The sequence below is a fragment of the Euprymna scolopes genome, chromosome 1 (assembly GCF_053919585.1).
Source record: "Euprymna scolopes isolate OS-2025 chromosome 1, ASM5391958v1, whole genome shotgun sequence".
In the NCBI taxonomy this organism is placed as follows: domain Eukaryota; kingdom Metazoa; phylum Mollusca; class Cephalopoda; order Sepiida; family Sepiolidae; genus Euprymna; species Euprymna scolopes.
Window position 1 is genome coordinate 27,123,209 of NC_136482.1, and position 24,004 is coordinate 27,147,212.

General features: G+C 34.7%; 1 pseudogene; it reads right to left on the minus strand.

Annotated features, from left to right (window-relative positions):
• Nucleotides 1-10,600: 10,600 nt before the first annotated feature.
• Nucleotides 10,601-10,734, minus strand: LOC145284493 (U2 spliceosomal RNA; annotated as a pseudogene).
• Nucleotides 10,735-24,004: the final 13,270 nt, after the last annotated feature.

Sequence of the window (24,004 nt, forward strand, 5' to 3'; positions counted from 1 at the left end):
AAAAAAAGCCAAAAGGCATATTAAAAATACACCGTGTTCTAAACAATTCATTAAAAATCCATACAAGGAGCGTTCAATATGTAATGCCTTTGATCCACTTCTAATTATCTGATATAACTGAAATTTGGCATGTCCAATGATTTATATTTCTATGGGTCATGTGGCAAATTATAACTCTGAACTAATTATGGTTTCTGATTTACGGGTGTTTCAACTGAGTTAGGTGTGAGACGGAGACTGCCGTTTTGGAAGATCGACGCATGACTATTCTCCAAATAGTCCATGAGGCCAAGAGTAGTACAGGGCATGTGGAAACTATCATTCATGACTATTCGCATATGCATAAAGTGTCTGCCAGATGAATTTCCAGGTGACTGACACGATTCCAGAAGCGAGAACGCTAAAGGATGAATTTGGAGATGTATCAAGAACATGAGTTTTCAACAGACTGATTACACAGAATGAAACCTGGCTCTATCACTATGATACAGGAACTAAAGCCCAGCCAATGCAATGGAGGCACTTTAACTTATCACCTCTAAATAAAGCAAAGGTACAGTTTATCGCTGTCTTAGTTATGCTCAGAGTCTTCTTGGACCAGGTCGAAGTAATAGTGACCGATTTCCTGGCAAAGGGTACCACAAGTACAGAAACCTACTATTTTGAAGACATTAAGAGAATCTATCAAAATCAAGAGGTAGGTAAAGGTATCTTTCTCCAAAACGCGCATGGTGCTGAATCAGAAGCCCAGACTTATTATGTACTACTCCTCATCCCCCTACTCTTCTGACCTTGCACCGTCTGACTTTCACCTCTTACCAGCCATGATTTTGTTTTTGAAAGAAAAGCATTTCCAGAAGATGCAGCTTGGATTCCCAAAGTCATGTCGTGGTTGGGGGACCAACTTGAGGTATTTTTCAAAAACGGTCTCCGGGGCTGCATTAAACGATAGGAAAATGCATCACTATGAGTGGCTCTTATGTAGAACGTATTTATAATTGTGCCAAGTTTCGTTGTTCCGTTGCTTTGAGAAACGAGTCAGAGGCATTGCGTATTGAACGTCCTTCGTATTCCAAACCTATAAACCTTTCTAATATATTGAAGCTGGCAAAGAACAGTTGTATGATTAGAGAAAAGCCTCGTTACCCATTCTTCAACCTCAACTGACACTCAAAGGTTTTCTCACAATAATATTTTCATCAAATCCAAATAAACGTTTCTGTCGATTTTAAACGTCAAGGCTAAAATTCTTGTTTTCATTTTCTAAGCATCGTTTTTTCAGTCAGGCATAAACTTCCCTATAAACAATAAATATTCTGAGTCGTTTTGGCTACGAAGTTATCTTTTTAAAATTCATTAAGCATTATTTGTTTCAATGATACTTAAATCCTATCATTTTTTTTTTAATGATCCGTAGCGTAGCGGATAACGTACTTGGTAAAATGTAATTGTAAGTGACACTCCTTTGGAGGTTGAAGGTTCAATTCTTAGTGTGGGTAATACTAACTATGGTTCGCATTTCCATGCAACTTGCTGATTTCGATACGATACACCTAAAGAAGTTTAAAAATTACACCAATCGAAAGCGCAAATAAGACCCAAGATGAGAACAATAGTACGAATAATCCAAATAATAAGAATATTTTTTTAAAGGATTTGAACGATGAAATCATTCATTAATTTTTCCTCCGAGAGAAACTTTTATGAAGTTAAACGTGTCCAAATACTCATTTTTATATGGAAATTACTCCACAGAAGATATGAAACCACTTGATATAAATAGCTGAAAACGAAAGATGATTACTCTAAGGAGATAGGATGTTTATTAAGTCACACTAACTGTAAAATTGGAATTCTTATGTCCTTATGGATATCAAATACTGTTGAATATTTATATTTCATTATTTAAACTAACCAGTACATCAAATTAACGCTACTAGAATAAAAACTTTAAAATAAAAAACGTATCAAATACTATTGAACATTTTAATTCACATTTAAATAACAATTAAATTCACATTTAAATAACAATTTAATTCACATTGAAATCACAATTTATTTTATATTTAAATCATAATATAACTAACATTTAAATTACAATTTAATTCACAAAAATACAATTTAATTTACACTTAAATCACACTTAATTCACATTTAAATCACAATTTATTACACATTTAAATCACAATTTATTTCAGATTTATATCACAACTGAATTAACTTTTAAATCACAATATATTTCAAATTTAAATCACAACCTTATTCACATTTGCATCACACTTTCATTCACTTTTAAATAACAATTTTATTCATATTAAGGTCACAATTCAATTTAATTTTAAACTATGATATAAATTAGGTTTAAATCACAATTTAATTTAAATTAAAATCATAATTTAATTCCCATTAAATCACAATGTATTTATCATTTAAATAAAAATGTAATTCACATTTAAATCATAATATATTTAACATTTTAATCAGAATTGATTTCACATGTAAATCACAATTTTATGCATATATTAATTACAGTTTAATTCACATTTACAGCACTATTTACTTTATATTTAAATTACAATATAATTCAATTTTAATCACAATTTAATTCACGTTTAAATCACAATTAAATTCACATTTACATCACAGATTTATTCACATTTAAGTAACAATTGAATTCCTATTTTAACTACTATTCGATTCATATTTAAATCAAAATTTACTGTACTAAAAAGACAACTTGTTTCAAATTGAAATTACAATTTAATTGATATTTAAATCACAATTTAATATACATTAAATCACAAATTATTTCACATTAAAATCACAATTTGTTTTACATGTCAATCAATATTTATTTCACATTCAAATAAGAATTTAATTCACATTTAAAACACTATTTAATTTACATTTAAATCACAATTCAATTCACATTTAAATGAAAATTTAATTTATATTAAAATCACAATGTTCTTCACATTTAAATCTCTTATTCACATTAAAATTACAATTTAATTCACATTTAATTCACGTTTGAATTACAATTTAATCCACATTTAATTCACAATTAAATTCACATTTTAATCACAATTTATTTGAAAATTAAACCAAAATTTATTTCACATTTAAATTACAATCTATTTTACATTTACAACACAATTTAATTTGCATTAAATTCAAAATTTACTCCACATTTGACTTACAATTTAATTCACATTAAAATCAATTTAATTCACTTTTACGGTACACGATCTGCTGTTTATTTACAAACAAACAAAGAGATTCACATTAACGTTAATTAAGTAGCGATTGAAATAATTTTACGACAGTGTTCTACCCATGGATTGGTGGGGCTTAAAAATATATATGTATTACTTTATTATATATATATATATATCTTCTATAATATAAAGCTGAATGTGTGTGTGTGTGTGTGTGTGTGTGTGTGTGTGTGTGTGTGTGTGTGTGTGTGTGTGTGTGTGTGTGTGTGTGTGTGTGTGTCTGGTCAAGAATAGGCTCCTATATGGTTGACTATTTTAAAAAACTGATTACATATAATGATAGAAGATGTACCGAGACACAGGAATGTGTATGTTTAATCTGACAGACCAGTGGTTCATTAAAATTGTGGGGTCTGTGTACGCGCCTGGTCCACAAAATATGGAAATAAAAAATTTAAAAATTTAAAAAAAAAATGCGTTTACAAGTGTTTTGGTATAGACGTACGTAATGATGCTTTGATAAGTATGTTTTAACTTAAATAGGAATGGTATAATAAAATTGTGGGGTCTGCTTTCGCGCCTGGCCTCCATAGAATGGAAATAGGCACAAACTTTAATAAAGACTTTTCATATCTATCTGCATAAGTATACTTTGATAATTATGTTTCAGTTTGATGAAATATGGTATAATAAAATTATGGGGTTTTCGTTCGCACCTGACCTCCATAGAATGGAAATATGTCACAAAGTTTAATAAAGACTTTTCATATCTATCTCTGTAAGTATACTTTGATAATTATGTTTCAGTTTGAAGAAATATGGTATAATAAAATTATGGGGGCGTTCGTTCGCACCTGACCTCCATAGAATGGAAATATGTCACAAAGTTTAGCAAGGTTTTTTTAATATAGATTCACATAATATTGTGATAAGTGTTTCAGTGTGAACAGATATGGTATAATAAATTATGGGGTTTATCTATTTTATTTTTACTTTCATCATATTTTGCTTTGATTTTGATACCCCCAAACTCAACCCAAATTTACAATCCTTCCTTTTCATAAGCTATCATACTTTCATAAATCAGAGTCCATTTTCTGTAGGCTGTTTTTTAACCCAGTCAACGGCGGGTACTTTTTCTAGTATATATATATATATATATATATATATATATATATATATATATATATATATATATATATATAAAATCTGTTTATTATACCGCATAATCGCGTTAACACACCGGTTCTCGTCAAATCACCGAATTTAAACGACGGCTAGCCTGGTTAATACCAGATGGGTCACCATTAGAAAATTCTAGGCGCTGTGTGTACTCTCCGCTTATCTCGGTATTTGTTTCTAGTCGTCTTGTACACTTCACTTGCCACTGGTATTTAACAAGGTCGACTCAGGAGATGTGTGGTTGGAGATTGCGCATCTCCTGCCAATAAGACTTTCATGCGCAGGCACCCCTTCGTGGGTAACGATAGTCTGTCAAAGACTGAGGGAGCCCTTGCTGTTATTATACAAATATTATTGATAATATATGTGCATACATGTTATCCTTGAATTGGGAATCCACTGAAACAATTTTTGTATAATAAACAGACTATATACCAGCTCTACCTTGCATTGAGCACTCTTTAATAATAACATACGTTTCATTGGAGTTACATCTAGGAAAGCAATCGATACATACATTATATACATCTATATACACACATAAATATATAATATAATATATATATGTATATATATATATATATATATATAATGTATGCATATAATGTGTGTATATACATACACACATTACTTTATTTTTTATATACATACATACATTAATTTATTATTATTATTATTATTATTATTATTATTATTATGTTAAATAAGTGATGAACTATACCATTTTTTTTATTTATCTTACTTAATTATTTTTGAACAATATTAAAAGTTTTAATATAAACAAAGAGAGAAAATAGAGATGGAGTATTAGAAGCGTGAGTGATAGATACAGGTAAAAATAAAAGTGAGTTGTCCAGCAAGACACAATGGGGGAGTTAGGGTTAGATTTGGTTTTCTTTTACGGCATATCAACACGTTTTCGGGTTTTTAATGCTAAATCCAGCAATTTTGGAGAAAGTTTTGATGCTTAAACTTCTTGATATCTTCAAATATTTATTCATGGTATTTGGTTTGGCTGTTTGTTTTTTAGGAAAAAATTTTTGCTTTTAATTTGGTTTTGCAAAGAGAAAGAAAAAACAATAACATCATTATTTGGTGCATTTTCGGTCGGGAAGTATCTTCAGACATCCTGATCTGATAGCACCAGTACAATAAGAGAGGAAGAGGGTGATAGACAGATGGCAAGAAAGGGGTCATTTGGTGTGATAATTGGAATTTACAACTAATCGGAACAATTTAAATAGAAACTTAATTCAATACCTAAATTAAGGAATATTTTATAGAAAAAAGTTGATCAACTCAGCTTAACCCCGTGTGTGTGTGTGTGTGTGTGTGTGTGTGTGTGTGTGTGTGTGTGTGTGTGTGTGTGTGTGTGTGTGTAAGAAAGAGGGGGAGAGAGAACAGTAGCGAGAGAGAGACAGTGAGAGAGAGGGGGGGAGAAATAGAAGATTGATAAAATATGGTGTAATTTAGATAACAAACACTAAAATATACGTTTTTCAATATAAGTTTTTCAACCACTAATCATATAATACTATTATTTTCCACGTTCAAAATTATCCATTCTTGAGAAACTATATTAAAAACAAACGACAATTGGACATTCGTTTTATATTCGTTTTGATCGGAAAGAAATTTACTGAAGTGCAAAACGTTTTTTGTGGGTTGGAAGGTAAAGTAAGGATGGATTGTCCTGCGAGGGATTAATGAACGTCCCACGGATTAAGGCAGATTAATGGTTAGTGAAGGTTACAAGGTCAGAATAGAAATGTTAAACCACCCGGATAAGATACAGGTATATATATATATATATGTGTGTGTGTGTGTGTGTGTGTGTGTGTGTGTGTGTGTGTGTGTGTGTGTGTGTGTGTGTGTGTGTGCGGTTACGTTTGTGTGCGCACATTTGTGTGTATATTTAAATATACCATAATTCTTTTGGTGAGATAGACATTTCCAAAGCAAAATAAAGCTATTAATAAATATTTCCACATTTAAAGAATCATAGAAATTGCAATATAGGTAAATATAAAAAACATCCCAATCATTTATTAATTGTAATTTCTTAATGGTTTTATTACTTTGCTTTGACTTAAAAATCTAACTTATGTCAAATCTTTTTCGGGGAGTCATATATATATATATCCAGACAAAAATTCCGATATATATTAAAATATATCGGAATTTTTGTCTGGATATATTTGATTTTTTTTGATTTTTTTATTTTTACATTTATATTTTGGTTATAACGCTACTGCGGTTCAGGCTTTTTACACAGAAATTTATTTGAATGTTGCGTAGGTTGCGTCTAGAAATTTTCTATGTAGACCGAAGACGTCCATATGATATATATATATATATATATATATATATATATATATATATATATATATATATATATATATATATATATATATATATATATATATATAAAGAAAGAAAGAGGAGAGAGAGGGAGAGACTGATTGGTTGCATTTCAATGACCAAAGAAAAGAATCGGTCCACAATCGTAAGTCTTGTTTATTTTTTACTTTTATTTCTGTGAATGCCTATATTTTCTTCTTTATCTTCCCATGCTGGCTTCGCAACCGCGACGAAGTAAAAAAAAAAAAACAACAAAGAAACGACAGAGTATTCTATAACAAAATGAAAGAGAGAAAGATTCTTTAAAAGGGTGAGAAGAGCGGCCCATAAAAACACGAAAAAAATCACTTTGAAGATGACAATCAGAGCAAACTCTAGACAAAATACATCTTATACTATGCTTGAAGTTTTTCCAACCACTACTTGACTGCTATATAAACCCATATATATATATATATATATATATATATATATATATATATATATATATATATATATATATATAAACACTCCTGTATATATATATATATATATATATATATATATATATATGCATACATATGGTTCTACTTGCGCAACTGCCAGTGCTCAAAGGCAGCATGCATACCGCAGATTTAACCGACATAAGTCCAGTTCAAACAGACAGAAGTATATAGAAGCTAGAAGTCACGTTAAGAAAGAAATAGCGACAGCTAAGAGAGAATTTACTGAAACCACTAAAAAACGCATCGAAGCACAAAAATTAGGAACTCGTGACTTCTGGAAAATCTACAACAGTGTAGTAAATAATGGGCAATCAACAATTCCTCCGCTAGCCAACAATCACGACGTTGTTTGCTCAGCAACCGACAAGGCTAATATGCTTGCCAGCCGGTTTGCCTCTAATTCCACACTGGACCCTCCCAACAACTCCCTGCCTGACTTTCCTTTGCAGACAGACGACACGCTAGACGATCTAAAAATCACTCCTGCTCAGGTGCATGCTATCATAAAAAACCTTGACACCTCAAAAGCATGTGGACCTGATCTCATCCCAGCTGTGCTATTAAAAAAGTGCTCAGCTGAAGTAGCTCCAGTTCTCTCCAAACTCTACAACAAATGCCTTAATGAATCATGCTTTCCGGGCTGTTGGAAAACTGCTTCTGTGGTACCAGTATTCAAGATTTCTGGCGAAAGAACTGATCCATCAAATTATCGCCCCATTAGCCTCCTCCCACTTTTCGCCAAAATATTTGAGACCATAATTAACCATGCTCTAGTCCATCACCTTACAGATGCTAAACTTCTGACTGACAAACAATATGGATTTAGACAAGCCCGTTCCACAGCAGACATCCTAACTGTAATCTCTGAACGTATATACCATTCACTGGACAAAGCGGGGGAGGGCAGAACGATAGCTCTAGATATATCTAAGGCTTTTGACAGGGTATGGCATGAAGGTCTCCTCAGGAATATTAAATCATACGGTATCACTGGTAGAATACTTAACATAATTAAATCCTTCTTAGATAAGAGAAAAATCCAGGTTGTCCTCGACGGTCGTACATCTAAACAGTGTGATATAAATGCGGGAGTGCCTCAGGGGTCTATCCTTGGACCTCTATTGTTCCTAATATTTATTAATGACCTCCCCGAAAAAACTGCCTCTGAGATGGGTATATATGCTGATGACACCACACTCTATAACAGGCATGACAGGAAAACAAATGAACACATAACTAAAGAAATGGCAAAAACACTAGAGGATGACCTCCAATTTGTAGTGGAATGGGGACATAAATGGATAGTCACATTCAATGCTGCCAAGACTAAACTAGTTTCCTTCAATAATTACAAGAAACCTTCTCTGCCACCAATAGCAATGGCCAGTGACTCTTTATCTGAGAGTACATCTTTCAAACTGCTTGGCCTAACGTTCACAGGAAACATGAGTTGGAACAATTATATTGAAAACATTGCCAGGGCCGCTGCGAAGAAGGTAGGCTCTCTCTATCGTGCTAGAAAACTACTGCCACCTGAAAGTATCCTGTACTTCTATAAGGCCACCATTTGCCCATGTATGGAGTATTGTTGTCACATCCCACCTCCACACAGTAGAGATCCCTAGATGTAGAAGATCTTTCTACTCCAGTAGTTTCTTCCCCAGAACCGCTAGACTCTGGAATTCCATTCCAGGTCCCTGCTTCCCCAACTGTACTGACATGCAGAAGTTCAAGTGTAACGTGAACCAACATTTTGCTGCTCAAATCCCAACATAGAGCCCCAGTAGTGTCTGCCCCTGATAGTAGCCCCCTACACCACAGTTGCAATGTGCCTTGTTTGGGGTGAAAATGTAATTAAAAAAATAAAAATATATATATATATACACGCATCTTAGGTTGAGCATTTGGGAAGACTCTATTATCTGTGTTTCTTTATATATATATTGTTTATATTTGTGTTTTTGTTATCATTGTAGCTTCAGTTTCATATTTTTAAAATTACAACCCTCCAACCAGCCAACCAGATTCACTATTACTTCTGGTCTTGTGTCCTCGAGAAAAAAAAAGTAGAATTAAAATTTTCTAGGGTGGCAAACGAGATCATGTACGATTTACTTGAAATTTCTTTTTAAAACATGTAAATTACTGACAATGGATTTCTTTTTAATTTTGGTTTTCGAAAGTGATTGTCTAACACTTATATTTTTAAAGTCAAATCCTAGTTTTATACTGCTCGGGGCAACGATAGGACACGGGTCTTGCAAGTTTCATATATTTCTTTCTAGAGGTCATCTTCCTCTTGTGTTTTCAAATAATTGATCATTGTCTTTTTCATTTCCCTAGCAACGACTTGATCCTGAAGAAGCTTAGCATACATTAGGCTGTAGCTGAAATAATATCTCCGCAAATATGTAGTTAAAATTGTTGTGTGAATAAAACGTTGTATTATATTAATCCTTAAAGTTGCAGAGAACGAATACCATAATACTTAGTTCATTACACATTATTATAACAAATGTCCATACAAAATTTCAATCAGAATTCTGCCCAATCACTACTGTCATTATCAATCACCACAGTTTTTCTCACCGTCAACCTGACACTTATTTAACCTTTTCCCCCGAATAGCTTTTAGGCCTTCATAAGTAGTTGGTGACACCTTAGTAAAAAAAAAAAAAAAAAAAAAAAAAAAAACGCATTATAGCGTCTAGAAAATACTTAAAACTCCCCTGTAGGTTATATATGTTTTTTTTATGTGCAAAGAAGCTGGGATTGTTAGTTATGAATATAGATAAGGAGATTTATAAGTTCACAAACTTTTTTTCTTGCTGTTAATGCACAATTATCTAGTTTCCAATGCAGCTGAATGATGTATTATGTTATCGTAGCCTTCAATCACAAAGTTGAATCCTAATTATCAGACGACTTCCAAACATGGGGATTTGTTTTAAGTCGATGGCGTATTGTATCATTCATACACGCTCGTGCACTTAAGCTTGATGAGGTTCTCTGTATATTTCTAAACGCGTAAACATACACAAATAAGAAAAAGTCCATAAACGGTCCTAATTATTGGGCTTGAAACCGATGGTACCAATGACTTGTCTCATCTAACAACTTTCTGGACACAATATATATATATATATATATATATATATATATATATATATATATATATACACTAGCAGAGGCACCCGGTGTTACCCAGTCGTAAAATATGCTTGAATATGATATTTTAATATACTTAGATTTCATATATTTAATTATTTCATATTATATTGTACCCCATATGTAGTCCGAGTTTCAAAGTAAAACTTAAAAAGTGTATGATTTGAAAAGAAGGCAAAAGGGGCACACTGGTAGGGACCAAGAATAATAATTGTCTCAGTATAGAGGGTTTCCCCTCCATTGACTACGACAAATTATCTTGAGTGTAACATCGGAACAGATACTACACTTTTATCTTGGCCAAAAGGCCAAGAAAAGGTATTTATTTGCTCCCCCACCGAGCAAATTTGGCACAAGTTCGATTTTAAATGTGAGGAGTGAAGGGGAAATGGGGACCAACTCCCCGGGGAGTAGGTGGAGCTGGATAGTGACAATTGGTATGAAGGGTTGCCCCTACATTGATCAAGGTCTCATATGTGGGGTTGCTCCCACATATGGTCTTTGCTTGCAGTATCTACCGGAACCGATACTACACTGTGATCCCAGCCCGAAGGCCAAGAACAACAGGGTATTTATTTGCTCCCCCACCGAGTAAATTAGGCACAAGGCCGATTTTTAAAGTGAGGAGTGAAGGAGAAATGGGGACCAACTCCCCGGGGAGTAGGGTAGCTGGATAGTGATAATTGGTATGAGGGGTTTCTCCTACATTGACCAAGGTCTTATATGTGGGGCTGCCCCCACATATGGTCTTTGCTTGCAGTATCTGCCGGAACAGATACTACACTTTGAGATATTAATTTTTTTATTCACAGGAAAAAATACAATTGGGAAAATGAACAAAAAACTTAGGCACAAGCCACTCAAAAAAAGGAGGGATGGTGAGGTTGGTTGATCCATCTCGTCTCTATTGTAAATTTTAAAAGATTTTTCTCTCGGCCAGCATTTTTTTGTCATGGTTACCCTTTTAAATTTGTATTTATGTGGGTGTGGTGGGAGGGGGGTGTTCCTACTTCAACCCAATTTTAAAACATTTTTATTTATATCAAAAATACAAAAAAGATAACATTAATAAAATTTCGTTTGTGTCGAGAGACATGGGGGAAAAAACAGAAAAGAAAAAAAAACCGGTTAGTAAGGCCCTCCCAACCCTATCTGAAATTTTAGACCACTCGTTCCACTCTGGTTTGTAAAGGAACCAGGGTTTCGCGGGCAGCCTCTAAATAGAGGGGGGAGGGTTTGTGTCCTAATTAGGGGAGAAAAGAAAAAATTGGCGGTGAGGGCGGGGGTGTTAGTGTTTTATTTGATTTCCTCCAAGCTGGGTTGAATTTCGAGAGTAGGTGGGGGGCAAAAGAAAAAATTGTTGTTTGTGGAGGTTGGGGGTCTTGGGGGCATTCTAATAAAGAAATTTTTATTCGGCTGGCTGAGAGGCTGAAGGAAGTAGAATTGGAAGAGGGCGGGGGTCCGACAGAAAGCTCAGAACCGCGCGCTCTACACCTAGGCGGGGAACACGTATTAAAATTTAGCCCCTCTTCGTACACACAGACTTGCTACCTGTATCCATCTTCTTTCAAAAGCCACGCGATGCAGCCTTCTTCTGCCGCATCTGATCTTTACCCGTAGTTGGTGTTTAAAGAAAGGGATCAGATCCTGATCAGAAAAAGGCAGCAACCCCCCCCCCCCGGCCATCTTGCAGTCTCAACGTCCAAATCACCATTATTGCCACGACCAGGATCGTAATGTAAACCATTTGTCTCTCCCGGTCACACGGCGGCCTCACGTTGTCCACTAGGTTTGATACAGTAATCGGGCGAGGATGCTCGGGGTCGATGCGAGCCGTCACCTCGCCAACATATGACCAGTACTGGTGGAGTTCGCGGTAATCGAAAAATGCGTGATCAGTTGTTTCTGCGGCCGTCGTCCTGCAACGGGGACCGGCCGGTGACTCCAAGAAACCAGAACTGCATTGTATATTGTTGAGGGGAAGCGCGTTTCGAGCCAATCACCAGGTCAGAGAGAACTTCCAATTGTTCAGATGACTGAAACCCGGTGCCCAGCTCCACGCGGAGCGGATCTGTCTCTGGTGCCAACCCAAACGCGAGCATAGTGAGTCTTCGGCACCCCCCCCTCACTAGATCCCTGTGGAGTTCCCTATGGGTTGCAGTCACAAGGTCGCTGGACCCTAGTAGTCGTTTTAGCGCGGCTCGTCACTCTTTCAGGATGGCTGAATCTCCTTGCGGCCTGCGACGACTTTCAATAGAGGGGTCGAGAATAAGGTCGCGAAAGGCGGCAGTGATCGCGGGGTGCCACGGTTGATCATCTTGAAAGTAGTGGCTAAGGAAGGCCAGCCTCTCAGCGTCTAGATGACACTTCAAGTCCGGCATTCCCAAACCTCCCTCACACGGCCATTGAATACAGACCTGTCTACTCACCCAGTTTCGTCCTATGTCCCAAAGGAGCAAAGACAAGAGTTTGACAATAGCTGTTAGGTGTTGTTCAAGCAGAGGAAGTACGGCCGGTCGGTAAAGGATAAGAGGGAAGACATATGTGACGCATGCCTCAGCTCTACCCTTTAAGGAAAGTTTCCTAGGAAGCCACACGTTGACCGCAGCCTCCACCTTTGACCATATCTCCGACCAATTTTTAAAGAAACTCAACATCTATTAAACTGTAGAACAGAAATAGCGACAATTGTGTTCACAGAATAAAATTTACTCTAGGATAGCGATCCAAAATAATTTTAAAACTAACCTAACAATAGAAAATATACAAATAAATAAATTAAATAAACATGATTATACATAAACTATCACAAACACACACACACACACACACACACACACATATATATATATATATATATATATATCTTTATGTGTACATATATATATATATATATATATATATATAAACTAACATAAAAGAAAAAAAAACTAACCTAAATTTAAAACTGGATATCCAGGCAAAATAGAGCATACACAAAGGAACAGGTCAACCAGAGGTCAAATAGGCCTTTGTCCGGTAATTGCATGTTCATTGGCTGATAGGAAGGGCGCGGTGGATACTAGAAAGCTGATTGGCTAACTAAAATCTCAATAGAAGGTGCGTGTATAAAAAGGACAGACAACCACAAAATTCGCGCATAAGCCTGAAGAATCCTAGAGTGGATGAAATGCGGAATATTCAGTGTAGCTTAATCGCCATATATATATATTATAACTAACGAACTACTCATGAAGCACTCTCTGGGTCATCCATTTTGTATGAATTCGTTAGTAGCATTGGTTTCATCGATATTTTTCTAGTTCTTTCTAGAGAGACATCGGGTATTTATGAGGGAGACCACGTGGAGTTTGTCAACATTCTAAGTGAAAGTGTTTTCTGCAAAGAACTGGATTCGAACTTAACACAACTTATGTTGTCAGTTCGTGTCATTAACCACTTAACTACTATCACCTCCCACGGGTCTCTAGAAATGCCTAGGAAAAAACTTTTACTTTTAAATCCCAAATCTAGATAAATGAGGCAAAGATTATTAAATGCCATTCGAGCTATAGATACAAATTGGCAAGCATTGGTAATATAAAAACGCTTATAAGACGCACAATGCGTTGTGATCTAATTGAATCGTTTTAGCTTTTTTAATCAAATCATCCAACTGTTAAACTGAAACCGATCAAAGTCGCCACGCCCACCGAAGGGTTGTAAACTATGACCTCCAACGTAGTTGTATATAAAAACGATTCATTTCTATGAGTAACATTTTAATCGATTATTCAACACTGAAAACAACACCGCACTCATTCAAACCACTCCGCCCTTTTTTTTTCCATGTTAAACGTTCAGGTGAAGATGAAACTGTAAATGAAAGAATTGTAATTTTAAGTAATCTTTTTTTTTATTTCATCATAAAATAAAATCATCTGTCTTTTCCACTCTAGATTCTGAATTCATAGGCAGAAATCTTCCCTTGTAGATCTTTTCTGTACAACGAAATCACTATCGCAGCAATTTTGCAGACTAAATACCAAATTAAAAGTGAGCTACATGTCCAAATACCGTATATATATCAGATTTCAAGTCTGTAGACCAAATATTTTGAGAGAATTTTTGGTAGAGACCTTTCGCATACACACACCGAAAGGTAACATATATATATATATATATATATATATATATATATATATATATATATATATATATATATATATATATATATATATATATATATATGAAAAGCGGACATTCGCCGGTAGTCGAATGGAAAATAATAAGACAAGCTACCACGTGTAGGGACCTAGACGATCCATGTAGATTATGCCTTCATGAAAAATTTGCTATCCTGTACTTTAAAGAACCCCAACATCTATTAAACTGTAGAAGAGAAATAGCGAACAACTGTGTTCACAGAATAAAATTTACTCCAGGATAGCGATACAAAATAATGTTAAAACTAACCTAACAATAGAAAATAGACAAATAAATAAATTAAATAAACATGATTATGCATAAACTATCATATATATATATATATATATATATATATATATATATTTATGTGTACATATATATATATATATAAACTAACATAAAAAAACTAACCTAAATTTAAAGCTAGATATCCAGGCAAAATAGAGCATACACAAAGGAACAGGTCAACCAGAGGTCAAATAGGCCTTTGTCCGGTAAGTGCATGCCCATTGGCTGATAGGAAGGGCGCGGTGGATACTAGAAAGCTGATTGGCTAACTAAAATCTCAATAGAAGGTGCGTGTATAAAAAGGACAGACAACCACAAAATTCGCGCATAAGCCTGAAGAATCCTAGAGTGGATGAAACGCGGAATATTCGGTGTAGCTTAATCGCCATATATATTTTATAACTAACTAACTAGCTCTACCTACGTATTGAGCACTTTTGAAGTGAATACTTAAAGTTTACGCATAAATCTATATTTCGTATATTAATTTTATGTGAGTAATTGAAGTATATATATATATATATATATATATATATATATATATATATATATATATATATACATAAATAAAGAGAGACAGGGCGAGAGATTATTGTGCAGAATGTAAAACCTATAAATAAATAGAACTAAGCGTTAAATAAAACCAAGTAGAAAACATCAGAAATTGATAATTAATTAACCTTCATGTAGCTGCTTATACATCCATGACTGAGTATATTAAGAATTTCGTTTCACTGATTTTTAAATAATAAAGTGGGCTTTTAATATCAATGTCAGAGCGATAAAAACTCAACTTTATATATATATATATATATATATATATATATATATATATATATATATATATATATATATATATATATATATATAGCTTAATGTAAAAGGAAAAGTGAAAGTTCAACTCCACAAAGGAGGCTTATCCGGATAATGCCAAGCTCAACAATAATTATTGGAGCTTATACAATAGAACAACAAGAGTATGAAATGGAGACACAAAGCTATATATTCGTAGATATAGAATGGATCATTTATTGAATAATGGAATACAGGCGAAATTTGGGGGATAGAAGGGACTCTTTATGCCAGGGCATTTCCAAGCCAAATGCTTCTCATCAGAAGAGTAGAGAAGGTGCTAGGTAGCATGGGGAAGATGCGGCGCCTAGCGTTGTGTTAATTAGGGACGAAAGAGATTAAGAGGAATATATATATATATATATATATATATATATATATATATATATATATATATATATATATATATATATATAAAATAGGACAACAAGATTATGAAATGAAGATACAAAGCTATCTATTGGTAGGTATAGAATGGATCATGACTTGACTTATAATGTTTAGTTGTGCAATGCGTCTAGAATAAAGAAAAATCTGAAATAATATATATATATTATTTCATATTATTTAATGTATATATATATACATATATATATATATATATTATTTCAGATTTTTCTTTATTCTAGACGCGTTGCACAACTAAACATTATAAGTCAAGTCAATCCTGTAATTAAATCTATATTTTAAAACGATATATTTATTTATACCTTCTCTGAAGAATATTAATGATTCAGTATTCGTACTGAAATTGAATCCAACAGGCCTAAGTCACAGTCGCTCTTACTTATGAAATTTATCCTGTGTCTATATCTCGAAAACTGTATTGATAATACAAAACACAATTTTTATGGAAATCGTTTCAGACAAAGCATGAAGCCACTTGGTGTGAGGAACTAAAATTACTGCTTTAGGGTTAAAAACAGCCAACTATAAGTGAAGAGTGAATGTATTTCAACCCATAAAACAGCAATTAATCAGCCATTGCTCATTATACTTGAAGATTAAAGGACAAAATTATCGATTCTTACGTGATCAAATTTAAGGTACAGTCAATCTAATATATATATATATATATATATATATATATATATATATATATATATGAAATTATAAAAATATATATGGCAATTAGGCTACACAGAATATCCCGCGTTTCATCCATGCTAGGATTCGTCGGCTTATGCAAAGAGTTGTGGTTGTCTCGCGTTTTTATATACGCACATTCTATTGAGTTTTTAGTTAGCCAATCAGCTTCCTAAATTCCACCGCTCCCTTTCTAATCAGCCAATGGGCAGTCACTTTTTAGCGGGAAGCGTAGATATCTATTGATTTGACTTATTTTAAACCTAGGTGTGGTTAAATATGATTTTTTAAATATATATATATATATGTATATATATATGATAATTTATGTATATGAATGTTTATTTTATTTACTTATTTTCTGTTGTTATTGTTAATTTTAAAATTATTTTGTATCGCTATCCTAGAGTATAGTTTATCCTGTGAACACAGTTGTTCGCTATTTCTCTCCTACAGTTTAATAGATGTTGGGGTTCTTTAAAGTATAGGATAGCAAATTTTTCATGAAGGCATAATCTACATGGATCGTCTAGGTCTCTACATGTGTTTGCTTGTCTTACTATTTTCCATTCGACTACCAGCGAACGTTCGCTTTCTTTGAGTTCCTAAAATTTGTTTGTTAGTGTTGTCTTGATTCGATGTTTTTTTTTTTTTTAACGTACTTTAGTGGTCCTAAAAGATAGAGTATAATGAAAAGAGAATTTAATAATCTAACTACTTGCCAACCAAGTATACCATGTTTTCCACCGTTTTTCTTATAAACATAGTTCATTCGCTTGCTTTGTCCCTAAGTCTTCATCTTCAACGAATATATATATATATATATATATATATATATATATATAGTAAGTTATAAAATATATATGGCGATTAAGCTACACAGAATATTCCGCGTTTCATCCACTCTAGGATTCGTGAGGCTTATGCGAAAATTTTGTGGTTGTCTCGCGTTTTTATATACGCACCTTCTATTGAGTTTTTAGTGAGCCAATCAGCTTTCTAGTATTCACCGCACCCTTCCTAATCAGTCCATGAGCAGTCACTTACAGGACAAAGGCCCAGTTGACCTCCGGCTGATCCGTTCCTATTTAGCGCAGATATATAGTGTCTTGACCTGTTTTAAATCTTTGTTTAATTTTTTTTTGTTTTTTTATATGCTAGTTTATATATATATGTGTGTGTGTGTGTGGTGTGTGTGTGTGTGTGTGTGTGTGTGTGTGTGTGTGTGTGTGTGTGTGTGTGTGTGTGTGTGTGTGTGTGTGTGTGTGTGTGTGTGTGTGTGTGTGTGTGTGTGTGTGTGTGTGTGTGTGTGTGTGTGTGTGTGTGTGTGTGTGTGTGTGTGTGTGTGTGTGTGTGTGTGTGTGTGTGTGTGTGTGTGTGTGTGTGTGTGTGTGTGTGTGTGTGTGTGTGTGTGTGTGTGTGTGTGTGTGTGTGTGTGTGTGTGTGTGTGTGTGTGTGTGTGTGTGTGTGTGTGTGTGTGTGTGTGTGTGTGTGTGTGTGTGTGTGTGTGTGTGTGTGTGTGTGTGTGTGTGTGTGTGTGTGTGTGTGTGTGTGTGTGTGTGTGTGTGTGTGTGTGTGTGTGTGTGTGTGTGTGTGTGTGTGTGTGTGTGTGTGTGTGTGTGTGTGTGTGTGTGTGTGTGTGTGTGTGTGTGTGTGTGTGTGTGTGTGTGTGTGTGTGTGTGTGTGTGTGTGTGTGTGTGTGTGTGTGTGTGTGTGTGTGTGTGTGTGTGTGTGTGTGTGTGTGTGTGTGTGTGTGTGTGTGTGTGTGTGTGTGTGTGTGTGTGTGTGTGTGTGTGTGTGTGTGTGTGTGTGTGTGTGTGTGTGTGTGTGTGTGTGTGTGTGTGTGTGTGTGTGTGTGTGTGTGTGTGTGTGTGTGTGTGTGTGTGTGTGTGTGTGTGTGTGTGTGTGTGTGTGTGTGTGTGTGTGTGTGTGTGTGTGTGTGTGTGTGTGTGTGTGTGTGTGTGTGTGTGTGTGTGTGTGTGTGTGTGTGTGTGTGTGTGTGTGTGTGTGTGTGTGTGTGTGTGTGTGTGTGTGTGTGTGTGTGTGTGTGTGTGTGTGTGTGTGTGTGTGTGTGTGTGTGTGGGTGTGTGTGTGTGTGTGTGTGTGTGTGTGTGTGTGTGTGATAGTTTATGTATATGCATGTTTATTTTTTTTCACTAAAATTTCGATTGTTTGTCGAATCCTCTTTGGGTAGCGAAAACAAATAAACACAAAGACTGGAGAAAAAAATTTTTAAGCATGTAGAGTCGGGCGTTAGGAATTTAAATTGTAAACGTTTCTTCTGGAACCGCACAGGTTTGTTCTTTTACGTCGACTGACGTGCATTCTTGGCTACTTTTTAAAATTATTTTCTTTATTCCAAATTTTTTTTGTTTATTTTATTTATATGAAGATGATTCGTGTTAGTGATATATATGGAAAATTCATTTTTTTACACGAAAACGTTCATTAGATATAATCAATCAGCAGAACTAGTTCTAATTAACAATGTTTGCTTAATTAAACACAATATGATCTTATTAACAGAAAAAATAACATTTTCACATATTCATAAAAAATCATTATCAAAATATAATCGCACAACAATTTTCCTATGTCATTTCACATGCGGATTAAAGAAACTAAATCTCATTGAATTAGCGAGAGCGCCACCTGGTGGCGGTACTGTGAAAACGAAGCTACGCTCTTTCTAAATAGCTTTCTCTCTTTTAAGCCTCGGCGTATTTCGTTTCCCACCGACAAATTAATTGACGAGGAGTTGTTTTTTTATCAAACTGTGAGTATTTTCATTATTATTATTATTATTGTTGTTGTTGTTGTTGTTGTTGTTATTGCTGCTGTTATTATTGTTGTTGTTGTTGTTGTTCTTCTTCTTCTTCTTCTTCTTTTTCTTCTTCTTGTACTCACTAGGAGTTCTCACACAGCTCATCATCAGAGCGTGGTCAGTGATAATAATCGTTGATGTTCCCTGTGGTTTGAGTGACAACAAATCTCCCCAGATTTCCACCATTCTCCACATCTTTTGATAATTTTTGCAAATGGGTTTGCGTTATCGCAGTAGCCGCTTATCATCGATTTCTCGCTGGTAATGATCATTGCCTTCACTGGAATTTGGGTTGCAACATGCTTTCTCAAAGTCTCACTACTCTTCGCACTCTTCCAGTAGAGGTCTGATTAATCTCCCTCTTTGTTTTTTCCATCCTCCTTGTCCCTTTACGACTATTTTTATGTGGTATCATCTTAGGCTGATGCCCTTTATTAGTGAGGAGATTGTTTTATTATTATTATTATTATTATTATTATTATTATTATTATTATTATTATTATTATTATTATTATTGTTGTTGTTGTTGTTGTTGTTGTTGTCATTATTATTATTATTTATGTTATTATTATTATTTATGTTATTAATATTATTATTAATGTTATTATTATTAATATTATTAATGTTATTAGTGATATTATTATTATTAATGTCATTATTTATGTTATTATTATTAATGTTATTATTTATGTTATTATTATTCATGTTATTATTTATGCTATTATTATTATTATTATTATTATTACTACTACTACTACTATTATTATTATTATTATTATTATTATTATTATTATTATTATTATTATTATTATTATAATTTTGCGGTTTCAGTTTTCTTGCTTGCATCCGGTTAGCGTTTGTTATTCCTGTAGATTAAATTCCGAATTCGAGGGCGTTCCTTAAGATTTCAGCTGTTTTATTATTTTTTTTTTCGACATTACTATCCGTTACATAGTCTGAGTCTTCCCCTTTGATTCCTATTTCTCCTAGTCTTTTTTTCCAAGTTCATTGTGACTGTTCCTAATGCTCCTACAACTATTGGTATTATATTGGTTTTCTTCATGTTCCATATTTCTTTCAGTTCTCTGGTAAATTCTGCAAATTGGTCTCGTTTTTCTGTCTCTTTGATCTTCACCTTGTGCGCGATTGGGACGGCAAAATTTGACATTTTCTTTCTTTCTTGTAAAAAATTATGACATCCGGTCTTCTTGCTTGGATAATTTTATCTGTTTGTATCTCCATGTCCAAAACGATTTCGTGGTTTTCGTTTTTCCGTTTCGTTTTTTTTTTTAATGACATATAGAAAATTAGCAACAAACACTCGTCTAGCTATAACAACTAACCACAATTCCGTTAATCACTATTTGTACTTAAAACTAAACGAACATTTTATGAGCAAAGTTTCTTTCCTAGAACTACTTGTCCGTAAACCACAATATCGCGGCGCTGCGTCCCACCTCCAACTCCATCTTAGACCCAGCAAACAACGCCCTTATATATTCAATTATGCAGACTGAAGACACACTTGATGATCTGAAAACCTTTCCATCTTATGTCCGCGGTATCTTAAAAGACTTAACATTCAAGGCGTGTGGATTTGATCATACTAATTAAGAAATGCTCAACTGAGCTAGCTCCTGTATTTTTCAAACTATACAATAAATGTGTTGGTTTCCTGATAGCTGAAAAACTTCCTCTGCTAAAAGAATTCTATCCACTCAATTATCACCCTGTGTCTCCTCCATCTCTTCACTAAAATCATTGAGTTATTAATCAATCAAGAACTTGTCCATCGCCTCACAAAGCTAATCTTCTCTCTGGCCGACAGTATGGATTTAGGAAATACCGTTTTACTGCCGATATCTTATCGGTCATTTCTGACGGTAAATACCATGCTTTGTATAAGGCAGGGGAAGTCAGAGTTGTCGCCCTTGATATATACTAATTCTTTGAAAAACTCTGGCGTGAAGGCCTCCTAATGAAAGTTAAATCATGGGGTATTACTGAACAAATGCTAAATAAATTTAGATCCTTATTTTCCTTGAGGGCGTACATCCAAGCAGCATAATATTAATGCAGAAGTGCCTCAGGGGTCGACTCATGAGGCATAACAGATATACACATATCTAAGACAGTGGAAAAATCCTAAGAAAACGGGCTCTAGTCCGTAGGGGAATGGAGCCATAAATGGATGGTAGCATTTTATGCTACTAAGACTAAGCTTCTTTCCTTTTATAATTACAAGAAGCTTTCTCAACCACTGATAACCATGACTAATAACGCTCTACCTGAGAGCTATTCTTTCAAACTCTTTGACTAACATTCACGGCAATATGAACTGAAATAAACACATTGAGGACATTGCCAAGGTCGTTGCAAAAAAGGTGGACTCCTTCTAGCGTGCTAGAAGACTACTCACATCTGAGAGTACCTCTATAAAACCACCATTCGCCTATGCATAGAATATCGTTTCCACATTTGGGTTGGGCATTTACCACTACTCTCTCTCTTTATTAGACAGTCGCCAATCTAATGGGTCCCGCACTGTCACTTAAGCTGTAACCCCTGTCCCATCACTGTAATATTTCATCCCTGTGCATGTTTTATAAGTATTTTACTGGGGTGTGCTCTGTATCCCCTCAGTGTACATACTCCCGACAAACCTGATTAGCAACAAAATTCTGTCACTTCAGTGTAGAGGTCCCTAAATGTCAGAAAACTTCTTCTCTCGAACAGTTAGACTTTGGAATTCCCTCCTTGTTACCTGCTTCCCTGACTATACTGATGTGCAGAAGTTTCAGTGTAATGTAAACCGATATTTCGCTCTTTTCCTCTAAACATGGTCGAGGATAGTAGCCCCTTACGTCCAAGTGGCAATATACCTTGTTTGTGGTGAACATGCATTCCCGTCGATGAGATTTCGCTCATAAAGGGTGACGTGGGAGTAACTGTAATTTTTCAAAAGTTCGGATGTTTTGGACTTTCCACGTAGAGAGAATTGTCAGCGTTAATAATTATTAATTCCTAATATCACCCGACATAATAAAAAAAACACAGTAACTAAAACATCGGCTGATACCACGGCCGGATAGCACCTGATAACCCCGACTGAAAGATGAGGGAGAATACTAGAATATTGCAACGACTTATTTGCACCCGTATTTCAGGATTGACGACAGTTTTCTTTCTATATAGTTAGAAAAAATCTCATTTTATGTTCATTGAAAATTACTTATATTCTTGTCCTTTTGACATTTTGCCAGTCATTTCATCTTTCTGTCTGTCAGCCCATCTGTTCGTTATTCCGTCTGTTGGTCAACCTGTCTGTCTGTTAACCTTGTGATTTTCTCTAAATCGTTTTATTAGTTTTTTTATGCAAAATCCCATGAAGTAAAGATTGTCAGTAAAGTCAAATATTTGTAAAAAGTTTGCAAAAAAAAAAAATTTTGATATCATTAAATTTTAATATAATTAAATTTTAATATAACTATATTTAATATAATAAAATTTTAATACAATTAAATTCTTATATAATAAAATTTTAATACAATTAAAATCTTATATAATAAAATTTTAACATAATTAAATCTTGATTGAGATTGTCGGACTGACTTCCTCATCTTGTTTGTTTTTGTCGCAACATTACGGCCGTTTTGCCCTCCGGCCTTCATCAGGTGTTTTTGTATCAAACTGGGGAACCGTTTGTTAGGAGTCTCGAACCCAACCCTTTATCATTCTTATGGGGGCACCGTGTTCGGACACCAGCTAGGCTCTGGGACATAGTTGCTGATTCTCTGTTTTGAATGTTACTTTTTACTGCCTTCGTTCAGGATTGAACTCAGCACCTTTGGGTAACTGTAAACTTTGATACAACGTCTAGGACCACTTGGCCATATGTCACTAGGACAATTCTTAGTCGGTTTTTGTTAATGTTATGTTGTTATTCAAGGTTTTTCTCTTTCTATCAGAGGTGTCCAAATTACATTCAGCTCTATGCTTGGTTTGCTCAGTAGGTTGTTATGTCCGAGCATGTGAGCTGTTTCTTTAAGTTTTCTCACTTTCCAGTGGGTCTCTCTGTTTATTATTTTTACTTCATCCCATAGGGGGCGATGGTCCCCCCTCTCCATCCAGACATGGTTGGCTATACCCGATTTTTCCGTCTCTCCTTTAGTTACCGCTTTTCGGTGTTCTTACACCCTTACTTTAAGTGTGCGGCATGTTTCACCCTTATAAATCTTTCTGCAACTGCATGAGATGGAGTATATGCAGTTTTCGGTCATGTTCTCCTCCATGCGGGGCTTCACTCGTACCAGGTGTCGTCTGTGACAAAAACAACCAAGATGAGGAAGTCA